We start from the raw sequence: 22,608 nt of genomic DNA on the forward strand, positions 1-22,608 counted from the left end.
CTCCCTCACCCACCCGACGCACACTGCACCCCACCGCCCTCCCCCTTCCGCCCCTGCACTCGCTCCCGTTTTCCCTCTCTCCCACTCGACTCCCACCCCAACCCCCTCCTCCTCTCGACCCCCACCCGGGCCCCCAGCCAGCGGCTAAGAGGCTACGGGCCGATTCCAGGAATTGGCCTGCGGCCTCTTGGCCGCTCGCTGGGGCCCCGGGTGGGGAGGGGAGGGGAGGGGTTAAGTGGGGAAGATGGAGGGAGGGACGAGGGTCGGGTGGAGGAGGAGAGAGCGGGGTTGGGCCGAGGGTGGAGAGGGGTGAGAGAGGGGAGCGAGACGAGACTTGTTTTTAAATTGATTTTTAAAATATGTTATTTAATTGTTTTTTAAATATGTTTTTTTTTTAATTTTTAAATTTAAATATGTTTTTTTTTTTAATTGATTTTAAATATTTTTTAATTGTTTTTTAATATGTGTTTTTTTTTTTAATTAATTTATTTTATTTTAATTTATTTTTTTTATAAGTTTAAGTTTTTTTTGGTTTGTTTTGAATTTATGTTTTTTTTTTTAATTTAAATTTAAAAATATATATATTTTTTTTAATTTAAATATTTTAATTTTTTTAAGTTTTAATTAAAAAATAAAAAATAATGGTTCTGAATTTTTTTTTTTTTTTTTGATAATTATTTAACATTTTTTTAAATGATGTTTTTATTTTTTTATAACTTAAAAAATGGTTTTTTTTTAATTATATATATATATATATATATATATATATATATATATATATATTTTTAAGTTCTTTTGGTTTTTTTTTTTTACAAGTTAATTTTGATTTTTTTTAATTTTTATGGTTTATTTTTATATATATATTTTATGAAATTTAATTTTTTTTGTCATGAATTGTCCCCTTTTATTTTTTATTTTTATTTTTTTTCAATATTTGAATTTTTGTGTTTTCAGTATTTGAATTTTTACATTTCTATATATTTTTTATATTTGATTTTTTTTTCATGTTTTTTTATGTTTTTTATTTTTATTTTCAATATTTAAATTTTTGTTTTCTTATTTATTTTTCATATTCATATATATATATAATTTGTAGGGTATGTGTCAATGCTTGTCTAACAACTTGATCCCATTATATGCAATTTGATAGTTGATTCTAAATTTTTCATTATAATAAATCGAGTATGCCCCACAATGTGTTAATTTCATGGTTGGTTTTTAAATTTTCATTACAATGGATTGAGCTCACCTACACTGCATGTCAATTTGATAGTTGATTTTTAAATTTTTTTCCCAATGTATCAAGTTGTCTTAGTCTAAGATTTCAAAATCGCTATACATTTAGCATTTAAAAAAAAAAAAATACTCTTAGTATAATAACTCTTTCATTCAGGTATTCATTTTTAAAGTTTTTTTAGTCGTAAAATTTTTCCATAATGGTATGCTTGAAATATTTTGAAAATTTAAGATTGTTTTGTAGTCATAATCTTTGGTTTTAATTCGATGGTTGAAAAATTGTCAAGATTTTTAATAATTTTTTAAGTCGTGATATTTTATCTTTAATGTTATGGTTGGAAACAATTATAAATGTTTTTTCTTAGCTCCATGCTTGAAATTGTTGGAATTTTAAGGTTTTTTAAAGAAGTGATATTTTAAATTTAATGTCATGCTTAAAAATCATTGGAATTTTAAGGGTTTTCAAAGACGTGATATTTTATTGTTAATGTCATGCTTGAAAATCATTGGAAATTTAAAGTTTTTCAGAGTCACGATATTTTGTTTTTAACGTCATTACTAAAAAATGTTGAAAATGTACCCTGCAAATATATATATATATATATATATATATATATATATTCTGGCATCAACAATTTTCGATTTCAAGGTGTTTTTTGCACCAAACAAAATGGCTTTTATTGTTTTTTACTGTTACTTTTAAAATATATTGAAAATTTACTATGACGGATAAAAAACAAAACAAAAACATTATTCTGGCATCAACATTTTCGATTTCAAGGTGTGTTTTCATGTTTTTTTGGGATTTTTGGGCCAGAGTACCTGTTTTGAGGTAATAGTTCTCGTTTGATCGATAACTAGGTTGAATGTCAACCGCACAAATTTTACCTCAAGAAAGGATACAACAACAACGCTATTGTAAATTTGCCTAGCGAAGAAATGCAACAATACCACAAAATTCAAGGAGCAACTATATACAGGACTACTCAATTCACAAAGTAATTAGATGTACTAATTTACATGTATTTTTAATTTCTAAAGTTCAACAAATTCGATGAACCGTGCACTAGTTTTATGACAGTATTTTATTTTTTATTTTTTATTAATACGCTCATTTATTTATTATTGAATGGTAAGTGAATGCACTATATAGCCCGCTCATGGGGCTTTGGATTGACGGTGAATGGGTGCACTATTAAGGCACTCATTGCAATAGGTCACTGATTCAAATCTCCCGTAAATGCTTATCTACCAAAAAAAACCACTATAAACTCACTTGAAAATTTCATATGCCCCAAATTATTTTTATTTTTATTATCTCATTTACTATATCATTCACTATTTTTATTATCTCAATTATTTTGTCATTCACTCTTTGATATGAATACCTTGAATAATAATGCACGGTGGGAAAAAAAATGCAACTATGGCACGATTGGTAACCGACACACTGAAGCCCTTCAATACATTCAATTGATTAGAGCCGTGAAACAATGCGTTTTCAAAGCCGTGAAACAATGCGTTTTCCCTTGTAAACATGATTGGGAAGTCTTGATTTAGCAATTAGTATTTGAATTATTTTTTCCCTTTTTTAAAAAAAATTATTAAATTTATAAAAGTGTTTCAATTAATGTAGATGGTTTTAAATAATTTTGAGAATAGAAAGGAGTTTGGGTTTCAATATAGTTTTATTATAATATTTTTGTTTCATTTTATTATACTTCAAAATATAAGTAATAAAGAATAATGTTTGTAATTATTTTTAATATTGAAATAATATTTTTATTTTATTTTTTGTGTGGAAAGACATTTTTTAATTTAATATGAAAGAGATGTTGTAAGGTTATGTTATGTGATGTGATGTTACATTATGTAAACATTTTGCTTGGTCAAATAAAATAAAAATAACTCTACCTTAAACATTTTTACTTGGTCAAAAATAAAATAAATTAAAAATAACTCTACATTAAAACAAAAGTAATTTTAAACTAAAATAATAAAGTAAACTTGACATGGTTAAGTTACTAGTGGTTTTTGAGCTCTAAGTTTATGAGAACCCATGGTATTCATGTGGAATATAGCCTATTTATTTAAAGGAGGAAATTAAACAAACATAGATTTATATAAATTCAGAGAAAATCTCTTTTCACTCCAAAAGAGGTTTAAATCTCAAGAGATTTAATCCCTCTGGGAGCTTGGTAGACCCAGAATTAAGATGGATCTATATTGTTAACTTAGTTCCATAAATCACTTTAAGGTAAATTAAGATTTATTTTTTATATATTTTTTATTATTTACATAGATATATATTATTAATATTTTTATTTTTATTAATGATTAATTATATTTTTATAAATTTATTTAATTTTAAAAGCATTAAATATAAAGGATTAGTTTTTTAACTGTAATTGTTTTAATTAGTTATGAGAAATTTATTTGGATTTTAATTTCACATTCCTTTATAAATATATAAAAATACAATTTAAAAAATATATTATTTTAATTATTTTAAAATGATTTTAGTTAATTTGAATCTTAATCAATTATAAAATTATTAAAAAAAAACCTTGTGCATAACTCATCTATCATTGAGTTAAAATATCATTTATTGTTAATGCACATCTATTTTTAGTTGAGCAAATTGACAGAATTTTTGTTTATTAAATGTTTCTCTAATATATTTCATTATAGCAAGGGATACTTGTATTTTAGTTTGTACAACTTGTATTCTAAATATATTATAGCAAGGGATATTTGTATTTTAGTTTGTACAACTTGTATTCTAAATATATTATAGCAAGGGATACTTGTATTTTAGTTTGTACAACTTGTATTCTAAATATATTATAGCAAGGGATATTCTCATTCTCGGAGTTTCATAGATTCATTAAGATGAATTGTATTCTAATTCTCGGAGTTTGGTATATCCATTAAAATAATCTATATTGGTACTAAATGGTACTTAGAAGAATAAATAAAAATTATTATCTAAATAAATATTATTTAAATAAATATATATTATCAATATTTTTATTTTTTTAATAATTAATTATATTGTTATAAATTTATTTAATTTTAAATGTATTGAATATTAAAAAGTATTTTTTTTAATTGTAATTTTTTTATTGATGAATTTATATGGATGTTAAAATATAAATATGTAAAAATATAATTTAAAAAAATATTTTTATAAATATGTAAAAATACAATTTAAAAATATATATATATAAAATAATAATAATAATAATAATTAATTATTTAAAATTATTTAGGTTAATTGGAATCTCAATTAATAAAAGATTAAAAAAAAACAAATTATATTTTTTATTCTAAAAAAACACATCAGTATGTTTACTTGGGGTAACTTAATTGGCAATGGCTATGGAAATGAAGACTTATTGAACTGCAAGTTTTGGGTTCAATTCTTGTGCTATCCCCCGAGGTGAGAAGTTAGACATGATGAAGATGTAGTCCAGTCTTTGGTTCAAATCTTGTGCTATCACCCCAAAGTGAGAAGTTAGACATGATGAAGATGTAGTCCTAAGCTTCCACACTCAAAAAAGTAATAATTTTTTATATAAAATATTGTAAGTGCATATTGCACTTATCATAAAGAATATATAAAATTAAAATATAAAAAAGAAGATTTATGAAGAAACTTCTAACATAAAAGTTACATGAAAGTGTATTTGCAAGTTCATTTTAAAGAGTATGTAGTTGACATATCTTATGTAAAATCATTATATGGGGTAAATTAAAATATAAAAAAGAAAATTTATTGAAGAAACTTCTAAGATAAAAGTTACATGAAAGTGTATTTGAGAGTTCATTTTAAAGAGTATATAGTTGACATATCTTATGTAAAATCATTACATGGGGTATTGCAAAATAATCTCTCAAATCCAAATATCTTATTTATTTTGAAATTGAAAAATATTGTAATAATTTCAATTGTAAAAATAATAACAAACCAGTTTTAAAATGGTTAAAAACAATATTTTTGAAAACTAATCATTCAATGCCTTGATAATTAGGATATAGCTCAATCTAACTATTATACATTTTGAACTTTATTTTTTTTTTCTAAAATCTAATCATATTTTTAGCCAAGTTTTGATTTTTGGTTATTTAAAACCCATTAAAATATAACTCAATTTAACTATTATACATTTTAGACTTTCTTTTATTAAAAAATATATTCATTTAATTTTTTTTCCAAATTTTCATTTTTTTATGTTGTTGTTTAAAACCTAATGCATCCCATCCTAATAACCATAGAGACCATATTTATATAATAAAAAAATGTGTTGATAAGCTTCATGGTAATGTAAAGTATTATAGAATTCCATTTGCGAAAGAGCTCATTTTAGAGCATCATAAAACGTTAGCAAATTATATACATATATAAAATGAGACCATGTAACACTCATCTAAGAGAGCACTCTATCACCTGGATCCATGTGGATCATGATGAAGAGTTGTTCCATGTGATTCCATGTAACTTAATAGTATGAAATATTAAAACTCGCTTTATTATATTTTGGTGATAATTGCAACTTTTGTACTTTTGGTTACAACTCCATTTTCCAAATAAATATTTTCCCAAATTGCTTTCATTTTGTTAGTGAAATTGATGATACCAGTGCAAATTGATTCCATTTGGTTAGTGAAATTGATGATACTAGTTCGTCATTCTTTTATTTGTTCTTACTACAAAATAATAAATCTTAATAGTCGTCTTTTTGGAGACATTTAATAAAATTGGAACGATACAGAGAAGATTAGCATGGCCCTTGCGCAAGGATGACACGCACAAATCGAAAAATGGTCCAAATTTTAATGCATGCTGCTTTTTTTTTCTGAAAAAAAAAATAAAAAATAAAAATAAATAAATAAATAAAAATAAAAATAAAAATAAAAATAAAATAAAAATAAATAATAATAATAATAATAAATAAAAATAAATAAATAAATAAAAATAAAAAATAAAAATAAAAATAAATCTTAGTAGTTAAAGATGGGCTTTTAAATTTTGCTTTGTTGAATCTGAGTAGTTAAAGATGGGCTTTTAAATTTTGCTCTGTTCAAAACATGAGGTAATAAACTATTGTAATGATTGAGTTATTAACTATTACCTCCACTTATACGTTATTGTGATTCTTCCCTTTGTTTTGGAAGGATTTCTTCCCTTGTTTTGGGAGGAGGATAAGTATAGTATAACTAATTTTTATGGCAAATATAATTAATTTGAAAGTAGATATACGTGTATATATATTTTTAAATATGGGTATGGAGTATGTTTTAAAACTGTTTTTATTTGGTTAAGAGTTTTTCTTCTTCTGATGTAAAGAAACTAGTTGACAACCCAAGACCCAAAAGCATTTGGCAAGAGTGAAAGTTTTCCCCCTTACATACCACTAATGAGTCATTCTAGGTGGCATGAGTTTCCTTGAATAACAATGATGAGTCAGCTTGCATCGTGGATAGCAGCCATAGATGGTTGTCTTCACAGTTAGTTTGACCACTGACTTATGATAGGTTTTTCCACTGTATAAAAAAAATGTTGTTTATTGAGTGACTTATTAAATACAATGCAAGCATCTTATCAATTGCTTATTACAATTGGGCAAAATTACCATTGGTTCAAATTCTGCAAAATTCAACCCTGAGAGCTCCTTGGTTATTATAAGCACAACATAAATTGAATGTTGGTGCAATGTTTAACTCTAGATTGATTGAAATATTTAGTGTGTTGATTAAAATGACAAGGAACAATATGTTTTGTGAATTGGTATAAGCAAAATTCCATTTATCGAATTGTCATTTAAAATCACAACACAGAGTTCATTTGTTAATTTGGCAATCTAGATTGGATCATTGATTGTTGATGCACATCTATCCTTAATTTAGCAAATGGACAAAGCTTTTGTTTATTAAGTGTTTCCGTAACATATTTCATTTCATTATAGCAAGGGACACTTGTATTATAGCTTTTACAACTTGAATTTTAATTATGAGTTTGGTAGACTCGGAGTTAAAATGAATCTATACTCATAACTTAGTTCCGTAGATCGCTTTAGAGTGAATTAAGATTTATTATTTTAATAATTTTTATTATTTAGATGAGTATATTATTAATATTTTTATTTTTTAATGATTAATTATATTGTTATAAATTTATTTAATTTTAAATGTGTTAACTATGGAAAAGGATTAGTTTTTTTTAATTGTAATTTTTTAATTAATTATGGTAAATTTATATGGATTTTAATTTCATATTCCTTTACATAAATATAAATATCTAAAAATACAATTTAAAATATATATATATATTTTTTAAACGTTTCAAAATTATTTAGGTTAATTGTAATCTCAATTAATTAAAAGATTAAAAAAAAACAAATTATATTCTTTATCCCAAAAAAGCTACATCAATATATATAAGCTTCTAGACTCAAAACAATAATCTCTTAAATTATGTTTTATATATTGTATAGATAATTTTGAAATATAAAATATTTTAAGTGGATATGATCATAAATAATATACGAGCATAGATCCATCTTAAGTACGGATCTAACATAAGCTGAGAGGGATCAAATTTCTTCATGTGCAAACTTCTTTAGAGCGTAAAATACATGTGTTATTTTTCATTGTTGCAATTGTATTTTTTAATGCTAAATAGAATATATATATGACCAAATAAACATTTTAACCATAAAAAACTTATTTTTTTCATGATATATACATAGATTTTTTAAATGATATGTAATGTATACTTGATATTAAAATATGTTACATAACATGTACATCCAACTTTATGACGCAAATTAAAATAGTTTTTTAGTATTAACATATTTTTAAGTATATGTCAACATTATTTCGTATTAAAATATTTTATCAATAATCAAATTATAAGATTTACTCACACATTTTTTTTACTTCTAATTACTTTACAACATATTCATTTTTTTTTATTATAGCCGACATTATTTTTCTATTTAGAACATAATTTTTAACTTTTAGATTTTATTTTTATTTTAAAGGGGAATGGAGGGCAGACAAACTTACACGTCCATCTCATATTGGTTGTAGAATGAGCCTCTCATCTCAATAAAATTAAAATATAACAAAGAAGGTTTAGTGAGGAAACTTATAAGATAAAAGTCACATGAAAGTGTATTTGAAAGTTCATTTTAAGAGTATATAGTTGACATAACCCATATAGACATCATTATATGGGTATTGAAAAGTAGTCTCTCATATCCAAATATCTTATTTACTTTGAAATTGAAAATTATTATAATAATTTCATTAGTAAAAATAGTGGGTTTAAAAATAGTTAAAAACAATATTTTTGAAAGCTAATCATCTAATGCCTTGATAATTAGGATATGGCTCAATCTAACTATTATACATTTTGAGTTTTTCTTTTTTCTAAAATCTAGTCATACTTTTAGCCAAATTTTGATTTTTGGTTATGTAAAACCCCTTAGAATATGGCTTAATTTAACTATTATATATTTTGGGTTTTTTAATTGAAAAGTGTAGTCATTTAATTTTTTATCAAATTTTGATTTATTTGTTGTTTAAAACCTATGGGGCACTAGGATTGTGCATATTCACAACTCAAACTTGTGATTCCAATAAACCTCTATCAGATTTGGAAAAAGTAAATATATTAGCTAATGACTTTTTAGAGAACAGGCACGTACTAAACATCAACACTGCATATTACACTTCTTTTTTCTAAAATCTAATCATACTTTTAGCCAAATTTTGATTTTTGGTTATGTAAAATCCCTTAGAGTATGGCTTAATTTAACTATTATACATTTTAGGCTTTTTTCTTGGAAAATTCAGTCATTTAATTTTTTATCAAATTTTGATTTTTGTTGTTGTTTAAAACCTATGGGGCACTAGGATTGTGCATATTCACAACTCAAACTTGTGATTCCAACAAACCTCTACCAGATTTGGAAAAAGTAAAATGTATTAGCTAATAAATTTTGACAAAAGAGGCAGGTACTAAACATCAAAGTTACATATTACACTTGTCTTTTGTGTTTCTATTGTGTCCTACACTAATAAAGACCATGTTTATATAGTAAAAGATGTGTTGATAAGCTTAGTGGTAATGTAAAATATTCTAGAATTCCATTTGTGAAAGAGCTCATTAAGAGAGCACTCCATCATCTAGATCCATATTTTCATCTTGATGAAGAGTGGTTCCATGTAACTTAATATGTATGAAATATTAAAACTTGCCATATTGTATTTAGGTGATAATTGTTTGTTTTTTCCTATTGTACTCTTGGTTACAACCAAATCTTCGAATTATTGAGTTGTTGGTGTTTGGTTCATTGGGCATTCCATTTTTCAAATAAATGTTTTCCCTAAATGCTTTCATTTGGTTCGCCTTGACACCTAAGGAACAAAGAAACAAACTTGGTGCAAGGAGTCGTAAGTGTATCTTCTTGGGGTATTCAAATACCTCCAAAGCATATCGTCTCTATGATGAAGTTAATAAGAAGTTTGTAGTGTCTAGAGATGTGATCTTTCTTGAATCTTCCAAGGTTGACAATGTTGTTGAGCGACAGCTTGATCGCTTGGATAGATTCGGACATGCCAAGTCTTTTCAAGAATTTGATAATGAGATTCCACATCTTGAAGGGGGGATTCCTATACTGGATCAATCTATGGAATCTTCTTCTGAAGCACTTTCTCCCCCGCATGAAGCTCCAACCACTGATCCATATGACACTTTGAGTGATGTGATTGACAAAATTGGGAAACTAAATATGGATTCAACCCCAACTCAATCAACTATGTAGTCTGGACCATCTCAAAAAGGTCCTCCAAAATGGCTAAGAAAGACATTTGAAAGTGTTCATCCTAATGAGGTTGGAAAGGTAGGAACAAGGAGCTCTACTAGATAGAATGGAGATGATGTAGACGATTTTGATTCACATGTTGATATGGATGTTTCTTATGATTGTGAATTGAATTTGTCTATAGACTTTGAACGAACTTCCTTCAAATAAACTACTTCTCATGATGAGTGGAAAGAAGCGATGCAAAAGGAGTATCATGCCTTGATAAAGAATGGCACTTGGAAGATGGTTGATCCTACATTGGGAACTAAACCAATAGGTTGCAAGTGGGTCTACATGAACAAGTATAAAGTTGATGGCTCACTTGACAAGCACAAAGTTAGGCTTGTGGCAAAAGGTTTTGCACATAAGTAAGGGGTTGACTATGAGGAGAATCCCCCCCCCCCCCCTCAAACAACCAAATGGACTACCATTCGTACACTATTTGCCTTGGCAGCTTAGAATGGTTGGAAAGTCCATCAAATGGATGTAAAAACTGCTTTCTTAAATGGAGATATGAAAGAGAATGTTTTTGTGTCTCAACCAGAAGGATTTGTTGTGAAGGGTCGGGAATATAAAATATGCAAGCTTGTAAAATCCTTGTATGGACCCAAGCAAGCACCACAAGCCTGGTACGAGAAGTTAACTGAGCATCTTCTAAAACTTAACTTCAAACATTATGATCTTGATGATGCAACTTTGTTTGTCAAGAAAGTTAGCAAAACAATTGTATATCTTATAGTATATGTAGATGATCTTTTGATGGCAGGGAACAATGAGAGCTATATTACACCCATAAAGAAGGAATTGAGGAAAGGTTTTGAAATGACAGACTTAGGGTATGTTCACTACTATATTGGTATTGAAGTAACTCAACATTTGAAGTTTTTATTCCTCTCTCATAAGAAGTAAATTGGAGATATGTTGAACAAGTTTGGCATGGTTGAGTGCAATCCTTTGACTACTCCAATGGAACAGAACTTAAAGCTCACATCCACTGAAGGAAAAGAATTTGAGGATGCAACAAAGTATAAACAGCTTGTAGCAAGTCTCAACTACCTAACTACTACCAGACTAGACATTTCATTTACTGTTGGAATCATCTCCAGGTTTATGCAAAAGCCTTGTGAGGGATATTGTTCTGCTGCGAGAATAGTTCTAAAGTACTTGAAGGGAACTCAAGACTTTGGACTTAAGTATACACAGGTGGGCAACTTCATATTGATTCGATAATCTTATTCAAAATTTGATTGAGATAAAGAAACTGGGGTATCTACATCAGGTTATGCTATAAGTCTTGGATCAAGCGTTGTCTCTTGGAGGTAACGCAAACAATCAGTTCCAGCATATTCAACAACTAAGGCAAAATATGTGGCAGCAACTGAAGCGACAAAGAAAATTGTGTGGCTTGGGAAAATTTTGGAAGATTTGCGGGAGAAACAAGTGCATTCAACTCCTCTCATGATTAACAACACTTCTACAATAAAGTCGGTTAAGAACCCAAAGTTCCATGATCGAACGAAGCACATCAATAGAAAATACCATCTAATTTGACATCATGTTGAGGCCAAAACAATCCATCTATACCATTGTTCTACAAATGAGTAGATTGTAGACATCTTCACCAAAGCGCTTGGAAGAGAAAAGTTCAAATGATTCAAAATGATGCTTGGACTCACCAACATCCCTTCAGATTAAGTGGGGAAATGTTGTCACCTAATCATTGGGATTAGGTCCTATAAAATAGGGTAAATAGAAGATAAGGAAAATTGGAATATGAAGAGACATTGGGAGATGAAGTCCAAGAGTCTCTCCCTCCATGCATATATATATAATCAACTTTAATGCAAAAACACAATTCATTTGAGGAGTTATCTCATGGCCTAACAGTATTGATAAGCCATGGTATTAGCCCATGGTATTGTAACAAAGCCTATTTATGAGTTAATAATATCTATGGTAAAATGGGGGTGAATATCTATGGTTAAGAATATCTTTATATTGTTATCAAATATTTTGATTGTGAAATAAGTTGTGCTTTTTGGGCATGTGGTATTGATAAGCCATGGTATTGGTATGTTGCATTGTAATAAAACCTACTTTTTACAAGTTAATAATATCCACGGTAAAGTGGGTGTGAATATCCATGGTTAAGAATCTTGTCATATTGTTATAAAATATTTTGGTTGTTAAATAAGTTATGGTTTTTGGGCATGTGGTATTGATAAGCCATGGTATTTTAACGAAGCCTATTCACAAGTTAATAACTATATCAAAATATAACAAATTGAATTTTATTATTTTTATTGCTTTAACTTTTTATTATTAATTGAACCAACATTTAAATGTTTGCACTCATCCCTGGTATCACCCTCGATATCACTTTTAACTTCTTCTCTTTTAACCGACATTTAAAATTGTTTACATATTTACATTACACCTACACATCTACCCTACAATGGTTGTAGAGCGCCTATCGACGCAATTAAAATGGATAAAATTTAAATTAATGCATTTAACTCATTAATACATAATTAAAATTAACATATTCAAATTAATAATTTTATGTAGATAAATAACAATATTTTTTAAAATTGTCGACCATTCCTTCATTGCTTAATCTCCCTATTTATATCACTCATTCTCATCTGTTTCCTTTTAACCTTTGTCTTGATGATGGGTCTTGGTTTAGACTCGAAACGTCGATAATAAAAATGTCTATTGTGGAGCAATTTTCGACAACACAAATTCAAGATTAATTACTTGTTTGGTTAGCTGATGGGAGCAACAATATTCTCAAATATTGATATGGTATCAACATATCAGCAAGTGTGCATAAAAAATGAGGACATCTACAATATTGCATTTTGTACAAGGTATGGACATTGTGAGTTTGTTGTAGAATTTCCCACTATAGATCAACAGATTATGCAATATACTAAAGAAAAATAGAAGATCTACTTCTACAACAAACTTGCAGAAGCTTAATCGAATATGAACAAGATTAAATAGAACACATATAACTGAGAATGAGAAAGTAATCACGCATGAACACAAAAGAATACTCTGGGGAAAGCCCCAGCTAAAAACCCCGATCTCTATATTATCATACAAGTGGAAATATGTTCAGATTACACAAAGAATTAGCTCACAAGCTATCCTGCTCTCTTTGCAATTGAACAATACAGCTCACAGACTGAATAGACACAAGATATGCCTTCCCTCAGCCCTCCAAGCCTCTTATTTCCTTGTGCAGTTTTCCTTGGGGTCCAATGTTGCCTCCTGTGTGAATTGGCCTCATCACACGCTCACCAAACCCAAAAGTAACTATGCAATCCCCAAGGAATGAATTCCTTCTGCATGCAAGATATATCCTCAATGGAATATTCTTGCAACTGATAGTACATTGTCCCATCATCTGATCTCAACTGGGTATCTGTATGAACTGACATGCATGAGTTATTTATAAGAGAATATTCAGTTATCTGAAGTGCAACAATTACATGCATGCATGCATTAACTAATTGAACTCACAATTATTTCAACAAACTATTTGAACTAATCTAATTGGACTTAACTCAGTTAACTGAGCTAACTAATTACAACTCATTCTTATCTCTTTAACTAAGGGATAAATTCCTCAATCAATGGGATAACTGTTGCATGTCCTCACATAGACTTCATGTTTGATTTTCTCCAACTAATTAACTCAAGATGAATTAATTAATTATTAATCAAACAGCTGCTAAGAACAAATTCGAATTTTACTTCTCTATTTTAGTTAAGGGACTAACTAAAATAGGAAGGTATCCCGAAATGCTATTTATGGCAGTGCTATTTTTAGCACTTCTATATTTAGCATTTCTTGTTGCTATTTTCAACATTTGTGGTGGTTTCTTTTGGTCTTACCAATTCTTCGACCACCTTCATGTGTTTGATGAAAAATGAGTTGTGTTCTTATCTCGATAAGTTTGTGATAGTCTTTGTTGATGATATATTGGTATATTCAAAGAATGACAAGGAGCATGCAGAACACTTGGCAGCAATGTTGAGATTGTTGAGAGAGCATCAGTTGTATGCCAAGCTTAGCAAGTGAAATTTATTTCAGTCTCATATTCATTACTTGGGACATGTTGTTTCCAAGGAAGGGATAGCAGTGGATCTGGAAAAGATTAAATCTATCATGGAGTGGCCAACTCCTAGGAATGTGGATGAGGTTAGATCATTCATGGGATTAGCAAGTTATTACAAGAGGTTCATCGGGTTCTTCTCGAAGATAAGCTATCCTATTACATATTTGCAAAGAAAAGGAAAGAAGTTTGAATGGACTAAGGAGTGTGTAGTTAGCTTTGATGAGTTGAAGCATTTGCCTACAAATGCTCCGATTTTGAAGATTGCAAATCCTGATAAGGAGTTTTTTGTTTGTACAAACGCTTATAAGGAAGGACTTGGTGGAATCATAATGCAGGAAGGGTAGGTGGTTTGCTATGATTCAAGGAAGCTGAATGGGAATGAGCAGAACTATGTGACTCATGATCTTGAGTTGGAAACTATCATTCATGTGCTAAAATGTGGAGACATTATCTCCTTGGCAGGAGGTTTGTTCTGATGAGCAATCAAAGTGGACTGAGGTACTTGTTTTACTAACTTAAGTTTAATGCAAGACAAGCTAGATGGGTGGCTACCCTCGGTGAGTTTGATTTAAAGATCATGTATATTAAGGGCAAGGAGAACAAAGTTGTGGATGCTCTTAGTAGGAGAGTGCAAGTAAATCATATTTAAGTTGTGAGCTCTTACAGGACAAACTTACAAGAGCGGGCCTTGTATGAAAGGCAGCATGATGAGAAGTACCAATAGTTGAAGCTGAGGATACAGTAGCAAGGTGAAGGTGATCAGGATGAGGAGTATCACCTCACAACAAATGGCTTGGTTGGATTTAGGGACATGATTTATGTGCCAGATAACAATGGGTTGAAAATGTTTATCTTGAGAGAGTTTCATGTCAAGCCATATTAAAGCCACCTATTATTAAGAAGTTCTATTATTGGCCGAATCTAAAGAAAAATGTGGTTGAGTTTGTTGCAAGGTGTTTGGACTGTTAGTAGGTGAAAGCAGAATGTAAGTATCCATCTGGTTTGTTGCAACCTATTCTGATTCCATAATGGAAATGGGAGGTCATTTCTAAGAACTTAATTACATGATTATCGAGGAAAACGAGACAACATGATTCCATTGTGGTTGTTGTTGATAGGTTGAACAAGGTAACTCTCCTCATTGTAGTGAAGTCTACAAATTCAGCTACTGAGGTAGCTCAGATCTTCATTAGGGAGATAATAAGGTTGCATGGAGTTCCCAAGAAGATTATATTTGATCGAGATGCCAAATTCACTTCCAAGTTTTGTAAGGAGTTGTTTGCAAGCTTGGGGATAGAGTTAGCTTTCAGCGTGGCTTATCATCCGCAGACAGATGAGAAGATAGAAATGGTTAATAAGATTCTTAAGGATATGTTGAGGATGTATGTCATGCATAAACAAAGGAAGTGGGAGGAGTATCTTCCACCAATAGAGTTTGCATATAATAATGGGTATCATAAATCCTTGAAGATGAGTCCATTTGAGGATCTTTATGGGCAAAATTGCAATACTCCTATCAGCTAGATCTAGTGAACAGGGTGTTGATTGGACTAGATATGTTGGTTGAAATGGAAGAATAGATGCCAGTAATTAACAGGAATTTAAATGCAACACATGACAAGAAAAAGAGTTATGTGGATCAACATAGAGCATTTAAGGAGTTTTAGGTTGGGAAGCATGTGTACTTGTGCATCAAGCACAAGAAGAGCTCCTTGAGGATTGGGTCATGTGCCAAGTTGGCACCTTGGTATTGTGGGCCTTTTGAGATCCTTGAGAGGATTGAGCCATTGCACTGTAGACTTGCACTGCTACCAACAGTGAAAGTCCATGATGTTTTCCATCTTTCATGGCTTAAGAGATATGTACAGGATGTTGATCATGTGTTTGATTGGTCTGTATTGCAGGTGGAACCAGAGGGAGAGTTATAGCTAGAGCCACTATGCATTCTATAATGAAAGATGCTCATGCTCCGAATCGAGAAAAAAAGCAAGTTAAAGTATAGTGGAAGCACTTTGGGCCCGATGAAGCTACATGGGAGATGATTGATCAGATGTAGACACTGTATCCTTCCCTATTTGTTGGTTGAGCAAATGTGTTTAGTATATGTATTTTTCTTATATATATATATATATATATATATATCTATTGCATCGAGATGTGTTATAAAGCTTAATAAACATTATGTTTTATTGGTCATAAGAGTCATATAACACCAAGGATGGTGTTCCCCCAAGGGGGAGGGGTTTGTAACAACCCCTAGTATATTTTCCATGTAAATAAAATAAAACCAAGGCCATGGGACACATATTCCAAGCTGAATGGTGGGAAAACATTATAATGGGCATCACTTGTGGTTTATTAATGGAAATGGAAATTGGTAAAGGCTTTGGCAAAGGTAAAGAGGCAATAAATGACATTTAATTAAGGAAATAAAGGAAAATAGGAGAAAAGGAAGATGGAGAGACACAAATATGCATGCAAGGGAAATTAGAGAGAAAATGAAAGAAAATGAAAGAAAAAGGAAAAAGGAAGGGAAGAGATATGAGATATCAATGATAAAAAGGCACTAGAGAAACAATTAACAACTATTTGACAGTTTTTGGCTCAACTCTTGATCATTCTAGCTCTTCTCTTCCACTCTTATACGTTTAGAGTATTATTGGAACATCCTAGCATTCAATTGGACTTGGAGAGAAGCAAGTAAGCAAGCAAAGGAATTATGGGCAACGAAAAAGAAGATTGGATCAATAGCTACAACAAGAGTATATTGCAGATAACAGGTTTCATGTGTGATTTTCTTGTTGCGATTTGAATGAATGGTACACGCATGTGGATTTTTGGTCATTTTTCTATCATTGGCATGGGATTTTCCTCGATTGATAATGGTTTCAACCTTGCCTTGCAATTTCCTGGATAACCATGATGTAGTGGGTTCTCTCTTTTGATTGAGCTTTAGATGGCTAGTAGACTTGGATCCTAATTGAGGTGGTCTCGGGAAAATTCCCAAGGGTCAAGAGTGGAGATGGGCTTTCTCCTAGAACTCTTGACAGATAGGTGGGGACAGGAAAATTCCTCTGGAGTTGGTGAAGGAAGTCGGAGGTATCCAAGCTTGTTTTGGTATTAGCGATTTCTGGATCGGTTTTGGTGAAATCATTATGGTTGAAGGTTGAGGTGGTTTTGATCCTGATGGATGTTGGTGGCCAACCGCCTATTCCACTTGAACCACCACCACTGTCTCTTTTAGTTTTTTAGTTTCCCTAATTGTAGCACAATTTACTATTTTTGGCAGTTTTTTCTGGTCCTCAACATCCAGAGCCATTTTGAGGCCCTAAACACCATTTTTTGGGAAAACCGGGGCTAACAAGGCTCTTTATCAATGTTTTCCACTTGGAAGTTGTAGTCCTAGGATAGATTTTATAATGAGGTATTGGGCACATCAAACAAAGATTGTATGCCAAATCTCAGACCCAGGGAAGTTGATGTACCAATTTACCCAAACAGGGTCCATAGTTTTGGCGCTTCATCTCCTAGGGTTAGGTTTTTGGATGTTTAGGGTTTTCCATTGTTTCTCAGTAATAAATAGGCCTCTGAGCCTCATTGTAACACAATTCAGAGGCATGTAGCCGCCACATATCTTCTCAAAGATAAGATACCATTGCCCGAGCTACTCTTATTTCCATTATGTTTGTAAACATATTTAAGTATTTGATAGTAATGAAATGAAGTGTTATTTTTGTTGAGCCTCTGTATTTATGGTTATATCTATAATTTTTTGCGTTCCTTCTTAAGTTCAGACCAATGGTATCAGAGCGGTCTTCTCTTTCTCTGTTTTTCTTTGCATGTCCCCAACGAGGTCACGATATAAGGAGTTAGGGCTCGAACTGGTCGAACCTTTGCAAGAGCAGCCTCACAAATCCAAACGGCCTCAGATGGAGGAAGAGAAGAAATATGAGGGGGCAGGGGATCCTTTCAAAATCTTGCTCGAAGAAGCCCTTGAGCGACAGAGGAATGCGATAATGGATAAATTTGCCCAGATCCTTCGGTAGTTACCCAAGGGTGACACATGTCCTTCCAACAGCTACTCTGGAAGCACCACACCCTTTAAGGTACAAGTTAACTTTGACATCCTCATATTTGAGGGTTATATAGATATAGAGGTCATAGATAAATGGTTAAATATGCTAGAAGGATATTTGTTTGTTCATGATTTATCCAACCGAGAAAATATTACTTTTGCACTTCTCAAAATCGCCCCCCACGTCAAGGACTGGTGGGAAACCTATTATGAGAAGGACGAAAGTACACCCTCACTATTTTCGGCTGCACCCACTTGGAATTCGTTCTGGGACACCATCAAGGAGTAGTACTACCCTGTCAGGAGCTATGAGGATAAATACATAATTAAGACCACGCTGCAGCAGGGAAGGGACCAATATGTGCCAGAGTTTACCAATGTTTTTCATACCCTTCGCACGAAGTTAGGTATCAAGGATTTTGAGAAACATTTGGTACTCAAGTACCACAACTACCTACACAGGTACATCCAGGATGAGATGGAGTTCCTAGACATCTCCTCGCTCAGCACGGCGTACCAATACTCTATCAAGATTGAGCAAAAGTTTAAACAGAAAAAGCAAGACTTTAGATTTGCGAATATGAAAAAATGGAAAGGCGCCCCCAAACCACAGAGCAAAGGGCAAAGCCAAGGCGAGGTGACCTACAATAACCCACCAAAGCTGCAAGCAAAGACAAACACCATGAAGAAAAATAAGGACACAAGAAAGTGGTGTGAGTTCCATAAGACCTATACTCACAACACAAGTGAGTTTCGGGCCAAGCAGTCACTAGTGGTCGAGCTGAAGGCTTCCGAGTCAAAAGGATGTTCTGAATCTAGGTAAGAACTCGACAACGGGAATGACAAAGGGAAGCAGATCATTGACGCGGAGCCCAATTCCATTGTGGCCACCACGAAGATCCAAAAGGTTGACCCTGAAGATCCAGAGGAGGGGGAATGCCTATTCCACTCACGGATGTGGGTGAAGGGTTCCACGCTACAATTCATTATCGACAATGGGAGCCAAAAGAACCTCATTTTAGTAGAGGTCGTGAAGCAACTGAGCCTATAGAATATAACACATCCGTAGTCGTACACCATCGGGTGGCTTCACTAAGGACAAGATCTTTGCATCAACTAACAGTGTCGCCTTCCCTACAACATCAAGCCCTTCACAGATGAGGTATTATGTGATGTTGCTCCTCTTGAAGTTTGTAATGTATTATTAGGACAAACATATTCGTGGAAGCGACATGATGTATATGAGTCTAAACCCTGGTCTGTTATTATTTCTTTGGGTGGTAAGCTATATAGGATACCAGAGGTAATTATCATCTCTTTGATCTATGTTAAACAATCCAGTAAGATCATCTCCCAGACTAGGAAATTTGTTTTCTTTTTTATTCACTCTCAAAGTAAGGGGAAGATCGTAGCCACATCCATGGCCCCAAGAAGGGTTCCTCCATGCACCAGAAGTAGGTGGATATGGTCGTGGAAGAATACAAGGACATTTTCTCCTCACCCATAGGGGTACCGTTGCACTGTCAGGTCAAGCATTCGATTGATCTAACTCCCATAACACCTTTACCCAACGGACCGATATATCGTCGCTCCATTCTGGAAAATGAAGAGATCAAGCAGAAAATCCAGGAGTTGTTGCAAAAAGGGAACATCCGACCAAGTTCCTCATCTTGTGGGAGCCCGATTGTACTTGTACAGAAGAAGGATGGGACCTGGAGGCTATACATTGATTATCGGACACTAAACAAAGTCATTGTCAAGAACAGGTATCCAATCCCACAGATTGATTACCTTCTGGACCAACTCAAGGGGGCAAAGTATTTCAGCAAGATCAATATGAAGTCTGGCTATCACTAGGTTCCAATATAGCTCACAGATGTATGGAAGACCGCCTTAAAATCCAAGGAAGCCATTTTTGAATGGTTGGTTATGCTCTTCGGGTTGACAAATAGCCTTGCTACTTTTATGAGGCTAATGGATGAAATCTTGCGGCCCTTCACCAAATCATCTGTGCTTGTTTATCTGGACGACATCCTCATCTTCACCGAGAGTTGGGAAGAACACTTACAACATATTCTGCAGGTCCTTCAAATCCTTCGCTAGCACAAACTGTGTGCCAACTTAGAGAAATTCACCTTTGGCATAAGCCGGGTCCAATATTTGGGTTACATTATAGATGAGCGTGGCATTCATGTGGATCCAACTAAGATCCGAGTTATTTAGGATTGGCCAGCCCCGGCCACTCTAATGGAGCTTCGTAGCTTTTTCGGCCTTGCAAATTTTTATCGGAGGTTCGTGTTGGGATTATCTCATATCACTTAGCCTTTGAGTCAGATTACTAAGGGCGGGGCGAAAGAAAATTTTCCCTGGTCCAAGTCCCAACAAAAGGCATTCGTTGAGTTGAAGCACATACTCTTCTCTGCACAGGTACTCACACTACCAGACTTGCAACAATCATTTGAAATCGAGACAAACGCCTCAAACTATGCTATTGGTGCAGTCTTCGCCCAGCATGGGCATCCAGTGGCCTATCATAGTGAGACATTTTCTGATACAATTCAAAAGTACCCCATCGATGATAAAGAGATGTATTCCATCGTGTAGGCTTGCCGAAAATGGAAGCATTACATTTTGAGGAAGGAGACGGTCATCCACATTGATCACCGACCTCTTTAGTTTATACAAACACAAGGGAAGTTGTAGAACGATCGCCATCAGAAGTGGTCTACATATCTGCAACAATTCCACTTGAACATTCAATAGAAAAGGGCAACACCAGTAATGTTGCAGACTACCCCAGTCGACCCCCAATTCCAGCATTGACTATTGTTCTCAACTCTTGTGGCCATGAGACCTCTCGATGGCCGTAACTATACAAAAATGATCCATAGTTCATCTCCACATACCAAATGCTAGTAGATGGAAAGCAAGTTCCTAATTTCCACCTCCATGACAAATTATTATGCTACCTCGACCACTTTTGTGTTCCTTCAAGCGAGCGTGCCAAGCTAATTTGGGAAGCGCACTACAGTCGGGTCGCAGGACACTTTGATGTGGAGAAAATTGTGGTTGTACTAGAAAAGTACTTTTATTGGCCCAAATTTCAACTGGACGTTGGGAAATATATCACAACCTGCACTGCTTGCGCCATCGCCAAGCCAACCATCAAGAAGCAAGGCCTATACACTCCTCTGCCTACTCCCAACCAGCCATGGGAATCCATCTCCATGGGCTATATGTCTAGCCTCCCTTCTACCAAGCATGGTAATGACTGTGTATTTGTGGTCATGGACATATTTTCTAAGATGGCTATATTGGCGACCTGCAAGAAGAGTATAACAACAGAGGAAAATGTCAAACTCTTCTTTGAACGAGCATGGGTACATTTTGGGATCTCGCAACCATTATATCATATTGGGATAATAGGTTCTTAAGCACATTCTATTCAAGCCTCTGGGCACTATTGGACACCAAGCTCACCAAGTCATCTGCCTTCCATCCCCATACTAATGGCCAGACGAAGGTCGTCAATAGGATGATAGTGCACATACTTTACATGTACAACTCCAAGCATCCGGGAACTTGGGATGAGAGTCTTCCCTATGTGAATTACAGTTATAATAAATCTCTCCATAGCTTGACTGGTCATACTCCCTTTCAAGTGGGTTTAGGATTTCAACCATTGTGCCTGATTGATGTTGCCATGCCTCATGCGACTACACAAACAGAATCCACACATGTATTGTCTAAGGCTGATAAAGTGACCAGATTTATTGAACGCATCCAACACATCTGCTAGCAAGTTGATGACATCTTGGAGAAGTTAAATGACAAGTACAATCAGTGACATGACCAACATTGGGCTTCCCAAGTTTTAGGTGGGCGACAAAGTTGGTTGCTTTTGCAAAAAGAATGCCTTACCAGAGCCCATCAGTAGGTCAGAACACTCTGATATGGTCCTTACACCATTACCAAGGTTGTGGGAGATAATTCTTTTGAGCTCAACATTCCACCATTCCTTGGCTTGCACCTAGTGTTCAATGGGGACCACCTTCGACCATACTTCCTACCATTACTTGACACATCAGACATTGCAGAACATCTCACACCAATAGAGTTAAACCCAGATGACATGGAACAAGCCACAACTGATCGGATTAAGGACACACAGGTCAAGAACACTCAAAAGTATAATATCCAGCTATATTGGGTTGTCAAAGTTGGCCAACTCCTGCACCAAGGCAAGTGGCTCACCCGAGACCAAGTACAACAGAAGTTTCCCCATCTCATG

General features: G+C 33.1%; 1 non-coding gene across 1 annotated transcript; it reads left to right on the forward strand.

Annotated features, from left to right (window-relative positions):
- Window positions 1-5,972: 5,972 nt before the first annotated feature.
- LOC149240744 (U6 spliceosomal RNA) lies at window positions 5,973-6,075 on the forward strand. The gene has a single exon (XR_016246935.1). It is a non-coding gene; the product is annotated as a U6 spliceosomal RNA (small nuclear RNA).
- The last annotated feature ends 16,533 nt before the right edge of the window (window positions 6,076-22,608 follow it).

The sequence above is a fragment of the Pinus tabuliformis genome, chromosome 8, assembly GCF_031772625.1.
Source record: "Pinus tabuliformis cultivar Carrire ecotype Pingquan chromosome 8, CPIR1, whole genome shotgun sequence".
Lineage (NCBI taxonomy): Eukaryota > Viridiplantae > Streptophyta > Pinopsida > Pinales > Pinaceae > Pinus > Pinus tabuliformis.